This window comes from Rhinopithecus roxellana, chromosome 7 (genome assembly GCF_007565055.1).
Source record: "Rhinopithecus roxellana isolate Shanxi Qingling chromosome 7, ASM756505v1, whole genome shotgun sequence".
In the NCBI taxonomy this organism is placed as follows: domain Eukaryota; kingdom Metazoa; phylum Chordata; class Mammalia; order Primates; family Cercopithecidae; genus Rhinopithecus; species Rhinopithecus roxellana.
Genome location: NC_044555.1, coordinates 13,754,728 through 13,773,087, shown reverse-complemented (window position 1 = coordinate 13,773,087; position 18,360 = coordinate 13,754,728). Strand labels below are relative to the sequence as shown.

At 36.6% G+C, this 18,360-nt stretch overlaps 1 protein-coding gene across 3 annotated transcripts in view; it reads left to right on the top strand.

Annotated features, from left to right (window-relative positions):
• Nucleotides 1-7,657: 7,657 nt before the first annotated feature.
• DCAF8L2 (DDB1 and CUL4 associated factor 8 like 2) overlaps nt 7,658-18,360 on the top strand; it is a 181,329-nt gene continuing 170,626 nt past the window's right edge. For all 3 annotated transcript variants that reach the window (XM_030934416.1, XM_030934415.1, XM_030934414.1), the window contains exon 1: nt 7,658-7,754. The gene's annotated coding sequence lies outside the window, so the exon portion shown is untranslated. The remainder of the gene's footprint in view (nt 7,755-18,360) is intronic.

The following is an 18,360-nucleotide window of genomic DNA, read 5'->3' as shown; positions in this document are numbered from 1 at the left end:
CATTATTTTTCACCCTTTCACAGAGTCAGGGATATTCTGCTCTCTTTGATGTGCCTCACACACTCAGTAACTTCAGTCTCTAAGTATCGTTTGATTCCTCCAAGTGGCATCCAAATGTGCTTGCTCAGTAATCCCGTATTTTTAAAAAATTACATAACCATGATATCAACATGGTTATGTTAACCATGATCATTTGGTTAAGGTAGTTTTTGCCAGGTTTCTCCACTGTAAAGTTAAGATCTCTCTGTAGTTAGTAACTATTTTTTGTAGAGATATTTTGAGTCTATGCAAATTTTTTCTCATCAAACTTTCACTTACTATTTTTAGTATTCATTATTGGATCTCATCTGTAGCAATTATTATTGTGGTGTGTGCTTAAAAGTGAATTTTCTATTTCTCTTTTTCTTTCTATGCCTTCTTCCCTATTTATTTATTTACTTGGTGATTTATTTATATCCAGATAGACTTCTGGGTATTCATTTCCTCCTGTAGGTTAAAATCCATTGCTATCATTTTTGTGTGTGTGCACAGATGGTTCTGTCTTTGGCAGATTCAGCTAGGATCTTTTTAAGGTTGGCTACTATGTTCTTTCAACAATACCCCGTTCCCTTTTGTTCATTTTGTTACTTCGTAATGTCACAAGATTTTCAAGACTCATCTTGTATTTTTCCTATTTCAGCCCTAGAATCACTTGCTTTCCCAAGGATACCTAGTTCCTTTTGTTGTGGGATGGTGTTTAGAAACCAAGATCCGGACAATTTTAAGCTGTTGTTTCTTTACCCTCTTTTGGGGCCCTCTCAGTGGAAAAAGCTAGGAAATGAAGTCTTGTTTAAATTGTGTGCCTGGCCCTCTGAATCTGGGGTCCCCAACCCCCGGGCCATGGACCGGTCTCTTCCATGGTCTATTAGGAACCAGGCTGCACCTGCACAGCAGGAGGTGAGCGGTAGGTGAGCAAGCTTTACTGCCTGAACTCCACCTCCTGTTAATTTAGCGTTAGATTCTCATTGGAGCACAAACCCTATTGTGAACCGTGCGTATGAGAGACCTGGTTTGCACGCTCCTTATGAGAATCTAATGCCCTCCCAAACCCCCCACCACCTTGCTCCGGTTCATGGAAAAATTGTCTTCCATGAAAGCGGTCCCTGGTGCCGAAATGGTTGGGAACTGCTGCTCTAAATAATATCCGGCTCTTTACATTGTGTATACATTAAAATTCTTCCCATGTAGTTGTCCCTCTATGTTAAGTATGGATCTGTAAAGACCCCAAGCCTCTAGGAACTCAGTGATCTACATTCTCTGTGCTCGCACTCCAGCAGCTGAGTGTCCTTGAAAAAGCATCCAACATTGTAAGTTGGTTTCATTACAGACTTATGATTTCCAAATTTAAACTGCTTGGTAATCTTACTACATTTTTTCTGAATAATTCATTCTTCATGTATTCACAGCAATCATTTAAAACCATAGCTTTCTCATCTTCTGCCTTGTTATCAGCAAAAGATACTATTTGCTACTTCATGAAGACAATAGAACATTTGAGTAGCCTATATTTCAATTTCATTTCACCAAACAGAAAATCGAGTCCGTTTAAACACACACACACACACACAGACACACACACACACACACAGACACACACACACCATTTCCTTCTCTTAAGTTGAATACTTCTGCCTGACTATTGAATCCCATTATTATTCGCCCTTTCACAGAGTCAGGGATATTCTGCTCTCTTTGATGTGCCTCTCACATTCAATAACTTCAATCTCTACATATAGTTTGATTCCTCCAAATAGCATCTGAATATGCTCAATAATCCCATATTTTAAAAAATCCCACTATCTCATATGTCTCTCCATTTCCTACTCAAAATAACTCTTATTACTAAAGTTTTGAAATACATTGTTTGCACTGCACTAGTAATCTTTAGAATTTTGAGTTTTGTATAAGCAGTTCATGTTCAAAAAGAAAACTCAGACACCAATTTCATTTGAAAAAGTATTCTATGTAAGAAAGTTAAAGACACAGGCACTCACATATGCACAGACCCACACATGTCCAATATGTTATTGTCATTTCACAAAAAGAATTCACATAAAAATGGTGTCATTCCATAAATGGAATCACTTTAGCTCAGTGGTTCTTATTGAGGAATGATTTTGCCCCTCAAGGAGCATTTGGCAATATCTGGAGACATTTTTGTTTGTCACACGGAGCAGAACGTGCTACTAATATCTAATGGATAGAGGTCAAGGATAGTGATAAACTTATTACAATGCACAAGACAGCCTCCTACAGTACATAATTACCCAGTGTAAAATGGTGATAGTGTTGAAGTTGAGAACCCTGATAAACTTCATGAAAAACAATATTGTTTTTATTTATTTTTTCAATTATTTGAGGTGAGCTAAAAAATACATAGACGAGCATTTGGCAAACCCTGGTTTACTTTTATTGTCTTCTCTTCCTCGTGTGTCCTTCATGCCAAATCTAGCTCTTATTATTTCCTCTTCTATGAAACTGCTCTCGTAATAGCCCCCCATAATCTTAATTTCACGGAGCTTTATAGCTTTATTTTAGTCCTAATCTTACTCGTAGTCTCAGTCTTAATATTGTCCATCATATCACCCTTGTGAAATCAATTTTGTTCCTTGGAATCCAAGACAGCTCACCTCTTAAGTGTCTGCTACACCACTGCATGTACATCCGTATCTTCTATGGGTACTCCATTCTTATTCTCTACTGATTCTGTATTACTGGTGTTTCCCAGATTGCCTAGATTCCCTTTTCTTCTCACTCATACTCCATCAGCATCTACATTAACTCCACCACCATCTAAATTTTGATGCCTCACAAGTCAAAATCACAAGTGCAGAACTCTTTCCTGGGCCTCAAGCCCTGTCATGTTTTACCTCTGTAGAAGGGATATTTCTGTTTAAGTATCACAGAAGCACATGAAACTCAACAGAAACAATACTCAAGCTCCTTCTCTGCCAAATCTAGTAGATTCTATTTATTTTGCCTGTTATGTAGCTGCCAAATCCCCAATTACCAGTACTCTGGTGCAGGATCTCATTATCACTCTCACCTGTATTTATCACTGTTTCAATTTAAATGGTCCTTGTGGTTCTTACCTTCCCACTTCCCATCTTCACCCCTTTAGTGAATTCTCAGTAAGAAAACCCTTTATTGGCTTCCTGTTACCTTTAAGATACATTTTATATCTCTTCATATGGCATGAAAGGCCTCTTTTGATCTCATGCTTGCTTATTATTTAATCTTATTTTCTATCAGTGCTCATTCACTAGCACACACCATCAGGGTATCTTTGGTTGCTCAAATACACCTCATTTTCCCTTCTCCACAGGCCTTTGCATGTGCTGTCCCTCAGCCTGGAACACTTTATCCAGCTCCAAACTCCACTGCTAACAGCATCCACCCTCCTTTTATCTTATTTCACACACCCCTCACACTCCGAGTAGTGATAAGGTTGTAGAACAAATGACACTGTTGTATATTGCTGGAAAGAGTGTAATTTGGGACAAACGTGTTTAGATATGTTAGGTAGTATCTACTAAAGTTGAACATATGTATACTGCAACTGGGTCATAGGTATATACACATATGTTCAGTTTTATAAAAACCCAAGATCAATATTTATGCCTAGTCACCAAAAGGTAGTAATAAGATTGTTCGTAGTATTAGTTTGATGCAAATGTGGTTGTGGCTTTTGCCATTACTTTAAATGCAAAAACTGCAATTACTTTTGCACCAACATAATGGTATGGTTTATTCACTCCTCTGTTATCTCCTGGACAGCAATTCCTCCAGGATAGCTTTTCTGACATGCCACCCATTCTCATATCCTGGCTCACTTTATTGTCCTGCGGTGTCCTTTCATAATTAACGTGCTTTACTGAAATTCCTTATTAAATTGTATGTCTGTTTATACTGTCAGATCTTTGAAGGCGAGGAGTCTATTAGTATTATTTGTGGTTTTATTCTCACTTTTTACCTTTGCTCTTGGTGCTAAAAAGGAAGCTTAAAAAAATCAAGTTTTAGATGGTTTAAATTCGTGGTTTTAGCAACCAGGAATAGAATGCATTTCTGCAGATCCTGGGGAGTTTGTTTTTAGACAATTTAATCTTAACATGACGATGGCCTGTCCTGATTTAATTGCTCTTTCCTGGACATGACATTCAAACTTGCCATTAAATATTTCTTGAACTTTTGGAAATATCATTTGATTTCCATGTTCTTAATGGCCTGTGTTTCAAGATTTTTTTTATTTTCAACTTCATCTTTCCCAAAGCATAATTAAATCACATAAAAACATGTACTTATCACTATCACCACACCATAAAACCCTGAATTAAGCTTTTTAAAATGCCTTACCAACAGAAAAAAAAAATTTGAAAATTATGTTATTTAAATATCTATGAAGGATTTTTAATAACCTGTTCACATGCTTTCCTTATATTAAAATACACAGTTACATTTAAAGAAGTGTGTAGTATATATTTGCAAAATCCTTAGAAAAGTGTCAATAAAAGAACCATACAAGAAGTTCCTTTTTACTGTGTTTATTGATTTTATTTTAGAAAGAATATAAGAGGTGAAATGCAAGATACTATGGGTTGTAATGTAGCAACAATAAAGATAAAATCATAAAAGAGAATATTTGGCTTGGCTTTTGAAGAAAGAATTAGGAAGCCCCTGGGGTGGTTTTCAATACACTCTTCACCTTAAATATTTTGTATCTTTTGGTATTTTTCTCTTTTATACATTCAGTTCAGTTCATTTATACATTATGGAATATACATTGAAATGTTATAGTTAAAATGTAGACATAAAGGAACATGCAAATAACTTAGAATATTTTTATTTTATTAGGATGCACAATATTGTTGGAAAACTAACTCAGGGGTCCAAAATTGAAGTAATATGAGAAGGAATATATAACAAGGGGCTAGTTAGTGGGTTGACAAACTGACGTCCCCTAAGGGATTTCAGTATATGTACTGCTTTTTCATTGTGGTCAAAATCACAGATTAAAATAAGAAGTAGTTTGAAATTCCTAACCACACAATGTGGTACTAAGGGCAGTGGATAAATCTTGAAAATATGGAGTCTACCCCTCTCCCCATTCATCCAGCATGTCCTTAGGGCCCTCAATCATATAACTAGTCAGCAGAGCATTATGTGCTCTGGGGGAATTTGGAAAACCCAAAGTCTTCTATTACTGAAGTGACTTCAGTACTTACATTAAAAAAAATAAAAATAAAAATAAATATATATATAAATATATAAAATTTCAAAGTTTATTTTAGATTCAGGGGGTATATGTGCAGATTTGTTACATGGGTATATTGCATGATGCTGAGGTTTGAAATACAAATGATCCTGTCACCCATGTAGCCAACATAGTCCTCAATAATTCATTTTTCAACCCTTGCTCCCTCCCTCCCCACCCTCTAGTAGTCTCCAGTATCTATTTTCGCCATCTTTATGTCCGCTAGTACTCAATGTTTAGCTCCCACTTATAAGTGAGAAGGCACGGCATTTGGTTTTCTGTTCCTGCATCAATTCACTTAGGATAATGGCCTCCAGCTGCATTCATGTTGCTGCAAAGGACATGATTTCTATCTTTTTTATGGCTGCATAGTATTTCATGGTGTATATGTACCACTTTGTTAAATCTACTGTTGATGGACATCTAGGTTCATTCCATGTCTTTGTTACTGTGAATAGTGATGCAATGAACATAGGATGCAGGTAGAACAATTTATTTTCTTTTGGGTATATACCCGGGAATGAGATTGCTTAGTCGAAAGGCAGTTCTGTTTTAAGTTCTTTGAGGAATCTCCAAACTGTTTTCCACAGTGGCTGAACTAATTTGCATTCCTATCAACAATGTATAAACCTTCCCTTTTATCTGCAGCCTCACCAGCATATGTTGTTTTTTTACTTTTTGACAGTAGCCATTCTGACTGGTGTGAGACCAGTAGAAAAAGGCATTATGAGAAGTACTATTTTAAACTACCTGAAAGAGCAACTTACACACCAATGCATGTAAACTATGATTTATGGAAGTAAGTGGAGACGGGGAAAAGGAGTTCATTGAATTCATCCCTCCCCACCAGCCAGCTTCTAAGACAATATAACCTGTTACTCCCATTTACACACACCAAGAATGAGTTTGTTGAAATAACTTACAGAAATGACATAATATAAAACACATCACACATTTTGTCTGTATTTTGAACATCAAAATCGAGATTCCTAGACAATTCTTATTTTTAAAAGTATATGCCCAGATTACTTGTAATCATTGGAAAGACAGTGGCTAATCACCCACATTTTGGAAATTAGAGAAATTACCTCAATCAGGACAAGTTCTTAGTGTCACTCGTTTAGTGGCAGATCTATGATAGAGAATGCAATTCTCAGACCAAAGATTATGGTTGGTTCCTTAACTATGCCTTGAATATACTAAGGAACTTCCCATTTATCAGCTGGAGAACTTATATTATAGAGTGGTCATGGCCTTAAGAAAATGTTTACAGAGAGGTTATACATCATATTAAAAAGCTGTTTATCGGGCCATGAATGTGCTATCCACAGAGAAACTATGTTTTGTGGATATGGGAAGGAAAGGAGTAAATAAGGAAAATGCATTGCAAGAAATAATTTGGAGAACAAATGTAGCAAGCACTTACCATGTAGGCCCAGCCTTGGATATGGTGAAATGAATATTATTTTGAATTAATTCAATTTATTTGCTACATACCAATTTAATCAGCTTCATAGCTTTGTAGTTATACCACCCTATTTATTTTTCTGGAAATTTTATATCCTGTGGGGAAACATGAAAGATCAATTTACCAAACAGAAAGAAGAAATTATCAAGTCACTATGTCTAGAAACATTTTATTTGAATTTTGTCTTCCCATGATTTGCACATAAAAAAGGAATAGAAGGAAGAAGATTGATTTTGCAAGTTTTCCAAAAAATTAAACTTGGCTCTAAGTAAAGTTGGATTTGAGAGAAATGAAAGTATTTTAATCAAAATGGCATATATTAAAAGAATAAACCATGTGTGTAAATTCAAAACTTTGATTCTTACTCATTTCCCCCTTTCAATTAAATTGAACCTGTAGAGCACATAAGGGATAAACTAAGCAAAGTTGCTCCTGAACTGATAATATTACCATATCTACCATTACTAATATTTCTTTAATATTTATATTCTGCCTCTTCACTTTCCAGACTGAATCACTGTAAAAATAGATGTGAACTGCATGGACATGAGCAGTGCTTTTCTTGAAAGCAATGATCAGTTAAAGACATCCAGAAATCAATATATTTCTCAAAAGCAACTGGTAGAAAAGAAATCCTAAACAATTACTGGAATCCAAGAAGAAAATGAATTAATTTAGGTTTTTTTTTCTACAAGTACTAGAAACTGTAAGGTCCTATTATCAAAATTAGATTAGGATGGAACGAGAGAGCCACAACTTTAGCCACAAACTTTCAAAATATCCTGCCTCTGGACCATGGAGCGCCTGATAAAATGGTGCATTTGGATACTTTACTTGCTTACAGCGTGGGAAAGACTCACATAAACGACAGTAAGAAGGATGAGAGATAGTTTTGTTCTGTAGAGTCGCAAAAGCTGAACATCCTCCCCACAAGGTTATTTAGAAGACATCTTGCACTGTTCGAATGCAAAGGAAGGCGAATGACTCGATTCTATGGTACGTAATCAATATTTTGATTTCGACAATGATTTTGGGAGTGGGGTTGATTTTTGATTGCGAGATCTTTCTAGTGTGAAGACAACTGGATTCATCCTTCTGTGATTGAAAGTTACCTTAAATAATACTGAGCGGAAATAGTCGTGTTTCTTAATCTTACAGAAAATTTTACAGTTGTCTGGGGCATAATATGAGAAATCTTACTTGTTTTTCACTTTTTAAGCACTTTAAATGCTGCACTTCTAGTAAAGTATATTCTCACCAGAACTTGCTAATACATTGATATAAAAATATTCCTACACTCTCTCAAAGATTAAGATGGAATAGAGACAGTTCATCTTATAATGTTAGACCTACATAGCACCATAATAAATTCATATTTTTAAAATTGAAACGGGGTCTTACTCTGTTGCCCAGGCTAGTCTCCAACTCCTGGCCTCAAGCTATCCTCCCACCTCAGCCTCCCAAAGAGCTGAGATTACAGATATGAGACACCACACTTTGCCAGCACCATAATACCTTTAAGTTAAATGTTTATAAAAGCCTTTACATTATACACTCACACACATACACACACACACACACACATAAAATTGTATAGGTTATGTTACATTTTATAAAATACTTTATCATATAAGCATACCAGTAGGACTATATTTGTATATCATACATGCTGGTTTTTTTTTTCATCCTGAATGTAAAAATACGTGTACTGGTGTGTGATTCAACTTATTTAATTCAAATAGGAAAATAAAAGTTTTTCAAAAAATGTTTGCTAGGCTTAGTTATTTGCCAATAACATTTGGGTAGGATAATTTTTGTGTGTGTTAGTATCCTGCAGGCTACAGAAAGTTTAGCATAGCAGCTACCCAACCCCATAAATGCAATAACGCTTTCCAGATACTATGATAACCAAAACCTCCCACATTTTCAATTCCCTGATCATCCTCTTTTACCCCATTGAGGAGACTGGCTTAGAACAGTGGTTTACAGAATTATGATGCTTTCTACATTTGTAAAAATAAGGCAGTAAGTTGTTGCTTCTCCCATTTCCCTCTACCTCTCTCTCCCTCTTCCCTTCTCTCTCCCCACTCTCCTTTTTATCTTGTTAGAAACTGCTATTGAAAGCATAGTAATAAACATCTTTCTTTCATGATATCTTAGAGGTAGCAAAGTTCTTTTATATGTATTATTTTATTTTATCATTACAATATCTGTATCTGGAAAGCAGAGCATACATTATATTTCTCTGCATACAGGTAAAAAAAAATAAACGAAGGCTCAGAGAAGTTAAGAAACTGTATCATACTGTAGTGAAGTTGAAAAGTGTCTTGTTCTTGTTTAGATTAGTCTTTTTAACTATGTCTGACTAAAATGTTAACATGTTCCCTGTCTTCAAGAAGACAATAGTTTAAGTGGGATGAAAATTTCAATCAACATAGCTTAAATCCTAACTTTCACTATGCAGACACACTAATATTAACTACAGGAAAATGCTCCCAAATGTACAGCACAGCCTGGCTGTCGTTGTCCATCCTGCCATCGCTGCTGTTGTCTCGTTTGAAGTGAACGCAGTGCTGCCCTCCTGGCTGGTCCTGGCCCAACGGCTTCACTACCCGCTGGGTCCCCTCACACCAGTGGCTGCTGACCACCGCGGTGAGGGAGAAGGCGAGGGCAAGGCAGATGGGGAGGAGGAGTAGCGCCTGCTGCTGCCTGGCCCTGTCCATGGCTGAGTGAGGTGCGTGGGGCAGGATGAGCTGTGGGGCCCCCTCCTCCTGCCTTGTCATGGTACCTGGGCCTCAGCTTTGCCATCTGGCATCCTCACACAGCCTCCTCTCACTTCCCACTGGGGAACTGCATGTGCTACCGCACCGCATTCAGAGGCATGGAGCTGGGGCACGTTCCCGTCAAGGGTGCTGGCCCTGCCATTCTCCCCAGGAGGTAGGTGTGCAGGAGAGCATTGTTGTTGTTTTTTGTTTTGTTTTTGTTTTTGGTTTGGTTATTTATTTATTTATTTTTGAGACGGAGTTTCGCTCTTGTTGCCCAGGCTGGAGTGCAATGGCATGATCTTGGCTCACCGCAACCTCCGTCTCCCGGATTCAAGTGATTCTCCTGCCCCAGCCTCCCAAGTAGCTGGGATTACAGGTGCCCACCACCACGCCTAGCTAATTTTTGTATTTTTAGTAGAGATGGGGTTTCACCATGTTGGCCAGGATGGTCTCAATCTCCTGACCTCGTGATCTGCCCACCGCAGCCTCCCAAAGTGCTGGAATTACAGGCATGAGCCACTGCGCCTGGCCAGAGGACATTGTTTTTAAATTGTGGTAAAACACACATAACATGAAATGAACCATCTCAACTTTTTTTTTTTTTTTTTTTGAGACAGAGTTTCACTCTGTTGCCCAGGCTGGGGTGCAGTGGCATGGTCTTGGCTCACTGCAACCTCCACTTCCCAGGTTCAAACGATTTTCCTACCTCAGCCTCCCAAGTAGCTGGGATTACAGGTGCCCGCCCGCACACCCGACTAATTTTTGTATTTTTAGTAGAGACGGGGTTTCACCATATTGGCCAGGCTAGTCTCAAACTCCTGACCTCAGGTGATCCGCCCACCTCGGCCTCCCAGAGTGCTGGAATGACAGGCATGAGCCACCATGCCCAGCTATCTCAGCCATTTTTAAGTGCACAGTTCAGTGCATTAACTACGATCACAGTGTTGTGCAGCCATCACCACCATCCACCTCCAGAACTCTTTTCATCTTTCGTCATCTGTACCCATCGCACAACTCCCATTGCCCTTCCTCCCACCCTTGGCAACCACCATTCTTCTCTCTGACTTTATGAATTTGACTACTCTAGGTACTTCCTGTAAGTGGACTCATACAGTGTCTGTCCCTTTGTGACTGACTTACTTCACTTAGCATAATGTCCTCAAGCTTCATGCATGTCATAGCATGTGTCAGAATGTCCTTCCTTTTTCAAGGCAGAATAATATTCCCTGTGTTTATTGGATCACATTTTGTTTGTCTATTCAGACACCTGGGTTGCTTCCACCTTTTGGCTGTTGTGGAGGATGCTGGTTTTGATGGAAGACCAGGGGCTGTTAGGGTGGCTGTCTTGGTGAGACAACCTCACCCTTGCCTTTTGCATGGAGTAGGGTCCTCATTGCTGGATTCCAGAATCAAGGAATCCCAAGGACTTCATAGACCTATTTCTTGTCCAACCCTATGTAGAGAAGGACTACAGAAAACAGATGCTTGCTCCAGGGACTCTGGGCAATGCGAGGTACAGGCAGGCTGCCTCAGGGCCAAGGTGCTGTGCAGAATGGGGAGGGTGGCATGCATCCCACTTGGGTGCAGAGTTCTGAGGCAAGGGACCTCAGATGCTAGAAGACAATCCTGGGCACCGTCACTCATGTTAATAGTTTAATACTTACTAATTGCTAAAGGTAACAAAATGTGTAAAATGGTGCTACCATTTATTCATTAAAAAAGCTTGAAAGCCTATTGTTTGTTGGGTGCTAAGCTAGATGCAGACATTACTGCCCATAAGAAATAACTTAAAAAGTTTTTATAATAAAGGCACTTGAAATGTCAAAATATAAGTACATAGATTTGTCAAAGGGCAGAAGAGAAGTAGAAAGAAAAGAAAGTAGTTTCAAACTTATGTTATTGTAATGAAACCTCATGTGTATCCACCATGTTTAAAACTAATATATTTTTAGTATTAACGTATAAGTACACATCTATAACTTTTTTTACAAAGTCAGGCAGTAAAATATAGGGTTATTCTGATAAACATAACTTACAAAATTGGCATAAAGGATAACAACTGCAGTCAGTTTATCATTCTAGCTCCATAATTCAGCATTTTTCTGAGTTTTATTTTGGGTAAATGATTTTAAGAAAATAAAATTCATATAGATAAGACATGACAAATGGCATCAGTCATTTTGTAGCTTATTTTTAAATTTTAATATGTTCTTTACTAAGAATGTTGAAAGAATACTGAGGATATATATATACACACACACACATATAGACTCTCACACCTAATTAGATTAAAATGGCTAACAATTCAGCATATTCTTCAGTGAATTCTATCAGTAAATACCTTTCTAAATCAAATAAAATTTGTTTTTGGTAGAAAATTATCAAATGTATACGTTAACTCTTTGAGATATTCAAAATTTTCCTTAAAAGAAAATGAGGATAATCTAAGTACCAGTTACTGTTAATATTTGCTGGAAAATGTCTAGTCATATTTACTTTGTCTTGCTTATGAAACCTATAATTTAACTGTAGCTTCGTTTGGTCACATTCTCCAAAGTTGTAATATGGTAACATCAATAACAGAGCAAGCATTTTACATTTCAATATTTAGGTCAGTTTCAAAGTAAAATACAAAGCAACCTATACTTACAATTATGACTAAAATGATGCACCATGCAATATTACTATAATTTACTTATTTATATGTACTTAAAATACATATGGTTTACTATGTATTTATTTGACAGTTAACAGCATATAATGCAATTTTTCACTCTCTCTTAGTTTAAAATTTTTCTTCACTTGGCTTCCAGGACAACGCTTTCTCTTGGTTTTCCTCTGATCACATGAATGCTCTATCTCGGGCTCTGTTTCTATATTCTCCTCCTATTCTTGATTCCAACAATCAGAAAGCTCCAGGACTCAGTCTTCAGGCCTCTTTTCTCCATATTTACTCAGTCCCTCATTGATCACATCAAGCTTCCTGGCTTCAAATACCATCTACATGTTGATGACTGGCAAAGTTACAATGCAATATAGGTCTCTCATCAGAACTCTAGATTCTTTCTATTTTATATTTCCCCTTGAAAGTCTAATAGACACTTTAAAAAAAGGAGCATGCCCAAATCCAAACTCGATTTTTGCCAATCCTCTTCCCTAGTCATTCTCATCTCGGTTAATGGTAATTCCATCATTTTAGTCAGACTCTAAATTTTGGAATTAGCCCTGACCATCTCTAATGTTTTCCCCAGAGATATCTATGTTTCACTGCATTGCTACAGATTTCTGCTCAACTTTCATGTAAGAGCAGCCCTTTCTGATTTCCTTAGATTTGCTCCTCATTCATTTCCTGTCATAACTCCATTTCATTTTCTTTATTATATATATATATATTCATGTGTTTCATAATTTATTATACTTCCCTCTCTTAGCATGTAAGATGTAATCAGACAAAAACAGGGGTTTTGTCTTTTTAGTTCAGGGTTGTAGCCTCAAGTTTAGAACACTGCTTTAAAAATGTTTCTTGAGGCTGAGAGTGGTGGCTCATGCCTGTAATCCCAGCATATTGGGAGGCTGAGGTAGGTGGGTCACCTGAGGTAAGGAGTTCGAGACCAGCCTAGCCAACATGGTGAAACATTATCTCTATTAAAAAAAATAAAAATAAAAATAAGCTGGGCGTGGTGGTGCGTGCCTGTAGTCCCAGCTACTTGGGAGGCTGAGGCAGGAGGATCATTGAACCCAGGAAGCAGAGGTTGCAGGGAGCCGAGATCATTCCATGGCACTCCAGCCTGGGCAACAGTGAGACTCCATCTCCAAAAAAACAAAACAAAACAAAAAAAGGTTCTTGAACACATAAATCATTTGAATGGAGACACAATACTGTGGGTTTTTTTTAAATTTGTAGAAAAGTTAATTTATAAACTAATTTTTCTTTCATTGTACTTTGAAGATTTTAAAGTTTAATGTTTATTTTCTTGAGAGCAGGATTTATTTTCCTACTGATTTTACTCTCCAGAATTAGGATTCCATGTTTCATTATGATTTATATTCTATAGGAAGGCAGATGTATGGTTAAGACAGCTAAGAGAGAAATATTCTAGAGAAATTCCTATCCCTTAACTCTTTCAAAATGAAAGACTACATTAATTTACATATTGTCTGAATATGAAAAGGCCTAGAGGTGGTGAGAAGATAATTAAAACCTAGATCTGACAGGCTTGTAGAAGAACAAAGCAATTCTTGTTAAATTACTATATCATTGTAGTCTGGAGGGGTTAGAGATCTTGATATGATTATTAATATACACACATTTGATTTGTTTTACCAATTACATTGTATAACGGGTGAAAAGCAATGCTATGAAAAGTTCACCTAGCACCCTTCTAGATTTAGCAGTCATCTCTGATAAGAAAGATTAAGATAAGAAGGTCTGAACTAATACATGAGAAGGATCCCATAAAAACAATTATATTCATTAGTAATGAACTGTCATTACCATCTAAACTTGTATACAAAAATTAAATATTCAAGTTAATTTTGTGAGTATCAATATTACTGTGGACATTATTTATCAATAATTGATATGTCTCTAATTTTTTAATCCTTTTTAAACATTGTTTTCAGTGGCATTATATATAGAAAATATTTTAAGATTTTCTTACACCATTGGTTCTAAAATCAATGCACAAAGAATCTTATCACCAACAATTTTTTTGGCAGCTAAAATAATTGTATTCATTTCCTATTGTTATTAGAAAAGTGCTCTTGGAACATTTTTGTGAGCAGAAGTGCTAACTCTAAATGTCTTTGCAAAGAACACTCACTGAAGGCCATTTGGATTTAGAGTTAACATGAAATATTTGTATTGACTTTCACGTATGTAAAAGATAAATATTATCTAAGAGCTTATTACAATGATGATTATATATAAATATTTGTTTAAAATCAGATACATTTTACAATGTATTTAAACTGGTGGAAGAAATTCCTTCTAACTTTTTAGCAGATATAGGAAGGGAAAAATAACATGGAGCATTCACATGAGCATGAAAGAGATGAACTGGAAAAAACTAAAAGGCAGAAATGAAGTCCACAGGCTCACAGCCCGGGCGGCGCCCTCAGCCTAGTTAAAGATCGACCCCGGACCTAACCGATTAGGTTAATTAGGTTATCTATAGACTCCGGACATTGTAAGGACAAACGCTGTGAAAGTCTCTGTCCTGCTCTAATTACCGGTGTCTGCCACATATCTTAGTCCTGGGCCCAGTACAAACACAATCCCCTATTTTGTCCCAACTTCCTGAGCCCAACACAAACACATCCTCCCCCCTCACGCATCTCAGAAACACCACCTAGAGAGCCCCTGATAAGATCACAACCGTTTGTAGTTTTACTAAATGCGCGGGAACAAATGGAAAACTGTTAATTGTATTAACCAATTACCAGTTGTAATGCTGCAACCAAAAGAATTCCTTTGTACCTCTGTAACCTTACATATCCTGTATGCATCCGGCTATAAAAAGCGGCCACATGCATCATTCAGGGCCCTCTTGTATGTTGTAGAACGGAGGGACCAAGTTCGAACTTGCATTAAAGATCCTTGCGGCTTGGCTTTGACTCTGGATTCTGGTGGTCTTCTTTGGGGAACAAACGGACTGGGCATAACAAACAGAACTTAAAAATTCTGAATTTTCAATTCCAATTTATTCCTAACTGTATATTGCTGATGACTTTTCCTTGCGGTGCTTGTAGATTTCTTTTGAGCATCGGTTTCACTGTTTCACTCAGTAGTCAATTTATAAGGAAGATTATGTAAAATGTGACAGATTAAAATCAGGCCAAATGTTAAAGCTGGGTAGAAAGGCCAAAATAAATATAAAAATTATGTCTGGGAGGCATTATAGTGTGATTTACTTAGTAATGGAGAGAAGTAAACTATGAAAAGGAAAACAGCTGTAAAAGTAATGAATGTTTTACTGAAAACATAAGGTGTTTTCTCCTCCCATTCTCATACCATGGAAACAAGCTGACTCTCAGTGAGAATGAATCGCATTCCATTTTAGACTGATGAACAATACAATTCTTTATGCAGTACACCATCAAGCTGTGGAATTCAATTCTGCAATATATCACTGTGGTAAATAGTTTAGCAAAACCCAGGAAAGCATTAAATGTTGCTATGAGTAAGAATGACATTTACAGCCACACTAAGTAGGTCAGAAAGTTTAAAGGGCTCTCAGCCCTCTAGCAATGGTGCATAAGGAGAATTTGTGTGAAGGTCAGAAAGTAGTATTCTCTTCTCTGACATTATTTTATATTACTCATGCATTATGGCAAGTTTATGTGGCTCTTTCTTAAAGCTGGGATTTAAGGGTATGTACTTGATTCTAAAGACAAACCTTCAAATATTGTCTTCAAATTATAAATATTTTCATATAAATTATTAATTATACTATCAATGACTGCAAAAATTGTACAAGGTATACTCAAAGAAAAATAAAATATTCTCCCTATGGAGGAGTAAATGAATTGGAAAATTTCAAGGATGTAGGAATTAGAGAAGGTGGAAATGGCTGAAAAGAACAATATACTTTGGCTGAAAAAATATTTCCTTCTAAAACAGCAAACTTCGATCATAAAAAAGTCAGTTTGACATTGTTACACTGAAGGGGGAATTAATGAATTTTATAAGTATAATGGTCGAAAAATTTATTCTTTTTTCTTGAAGGTAGGATGTAATATAACCCCCCCGCCCCGGGGGGTGGGGTGGGGCGGGTTAAGAGAGAACATTAGCTGCTTATCCCTCCTCTGTGCCCAGAGAGGCTTATCTGTGTTCCATCCTTCTACCTTCCTTGAGGCATGGTGAGTTCTTGCTTCCCTCCCCAGCGGGGCTGTAATGTCACAAGGTTGATAAGCAATTGCTACAAAAGCATGTATTCCCAAGGTTGTAAGACATATGGTGTAACAAACGTAAAAGAGTAATTAACTGCCTTTGTTCTCGCTTTTGCAAGTAGGCTTCCTGCAGCACGTAACTCCCGCCACAAACTGCTTACAAGGTGATTGATCCCTTTGTTCCGGGCTCAGACTTTCTGGACCCTAGTCCAACTGAGTCAGTGATCACCTTAATAATTAAAGGCTCTTCTGAACTCTGCTTGGTCTCTCCCGTCTCTGATTTGTCCCACAACAACATAATTACCTTGGTAATTATTAGTAGTTCCATATATATATATATATATATATATATAGTCCAGCAATTTCACTTCTGGGTGTTTATCCAAAAGAATTGAAGTTAAGATCTCAAAGAGATATTTGCATTCCCATGTACTATTGCAGAACTATTCACAATATCCAAGATGCGGAAACAACGGAAATTTCCGTCAATGGATGAACGGATAAAGAAAATGTGGTATATATACAGAATAAAATATTATTCGTCCTTTAAAAAGAAGGAAATCCTGTCATTTGTGACAATATTGATGAACCTGGAGGATATTATGTTAAGTGAGATAAGACAGACACAGAAAGACAAACACTGTGATTCCACTTATATGAGGTATCTATCTGGAGGAGTCAAATTCATAGAAGCAGAGAGTAGAATGGTGGTTGCCAGTGGTTGGGAGGAGGAAGAAATGAGGAGCTGTTCAAATGGTGTAAGGTTTAAGTTATGAAAGATGAATAAATTCTAGAGATCTGCTGTACAATCTAGTGCTTAGAGTTAAAAATACTGTATTGTGTCCCTAAAAATTTGTTAAGAGGGTAGATCTCCTGTTAGGTATTTTTACATCATGAAAAAAATTGAATTAGTAGTATAACTATAAAGTAATAGCATGAGAGAATTTTGGGAGGTGATGGATCTGTTCTGCATCCAGATGGTGGTGGTGGTTACATTATAAACAGGTTTTAAATTTCATAGAATAGTGTACACAATTAATCGGACTGCTCAATACTTAAATTTGCCCCCGCCCCATGCACTGAGACATGTAAAAGAATGATCGTGACAACATTACTTATAAAATCCAAACCATAGTTAATCCAAATTTCAAATCAAGAGTCATACAAAACAATTCATTATTATATATTGTTACAAATGAAACTATAAACAATGAAAATGGATAAAACATGTTGTATGCAATAACATAGATACTTCTCAGGAATATAATGTTAAACTAAAGATCCCTTATAATAACATCTTTACGAAAAGAAAATCCAAGTTTTAAATCTAAGTATTTAAGATTGGTCGCTTATTTGGTACAACTATGCAAGAAAGCAAATAGGTGATTATTCTAAATGACATTAGAGTGGTTATTTTTATAAGGGAGGATGGTGTAACCAGAAGGTGGCACAAGAGAAACTTTTATGGTGCTACAGTGTTATATTTTTTTATCTAGGTCAGTGGTTACAGACTGTTGACTTTATGATGAATCATTGATTTGTACATCATTGTGTCGATGTGTGTGTGTATCAGAATAAAACAGTTAAATACAGTAAAACAAAATAAATTGACAAGAAGACACTGAATGAAGGCTGAAGAATGTGTTGGATTAAAATGTTAAAATGTACAATATTAGATAAAACGATCTATACGTCCTTCTTTTTAGAAAATGATTTTTACTCATTTGTCAAGGGTACAGTGACCAAAAGAAAGACGTCTCAAACTTTGAGTTTTATAATAAAAATATGGCCATCTCAGTATTTCATAAATTATAGCATGAGAGATTTATTTAATTTGCATGAAACAAAAATGTCACACTATAGATACCAGATCAAGGCATTGAAAATATATTTAAAGCATCTCAGGAGCATGTTCCGAAAATTCTATCTTCGAAGAAAGAGTTTAT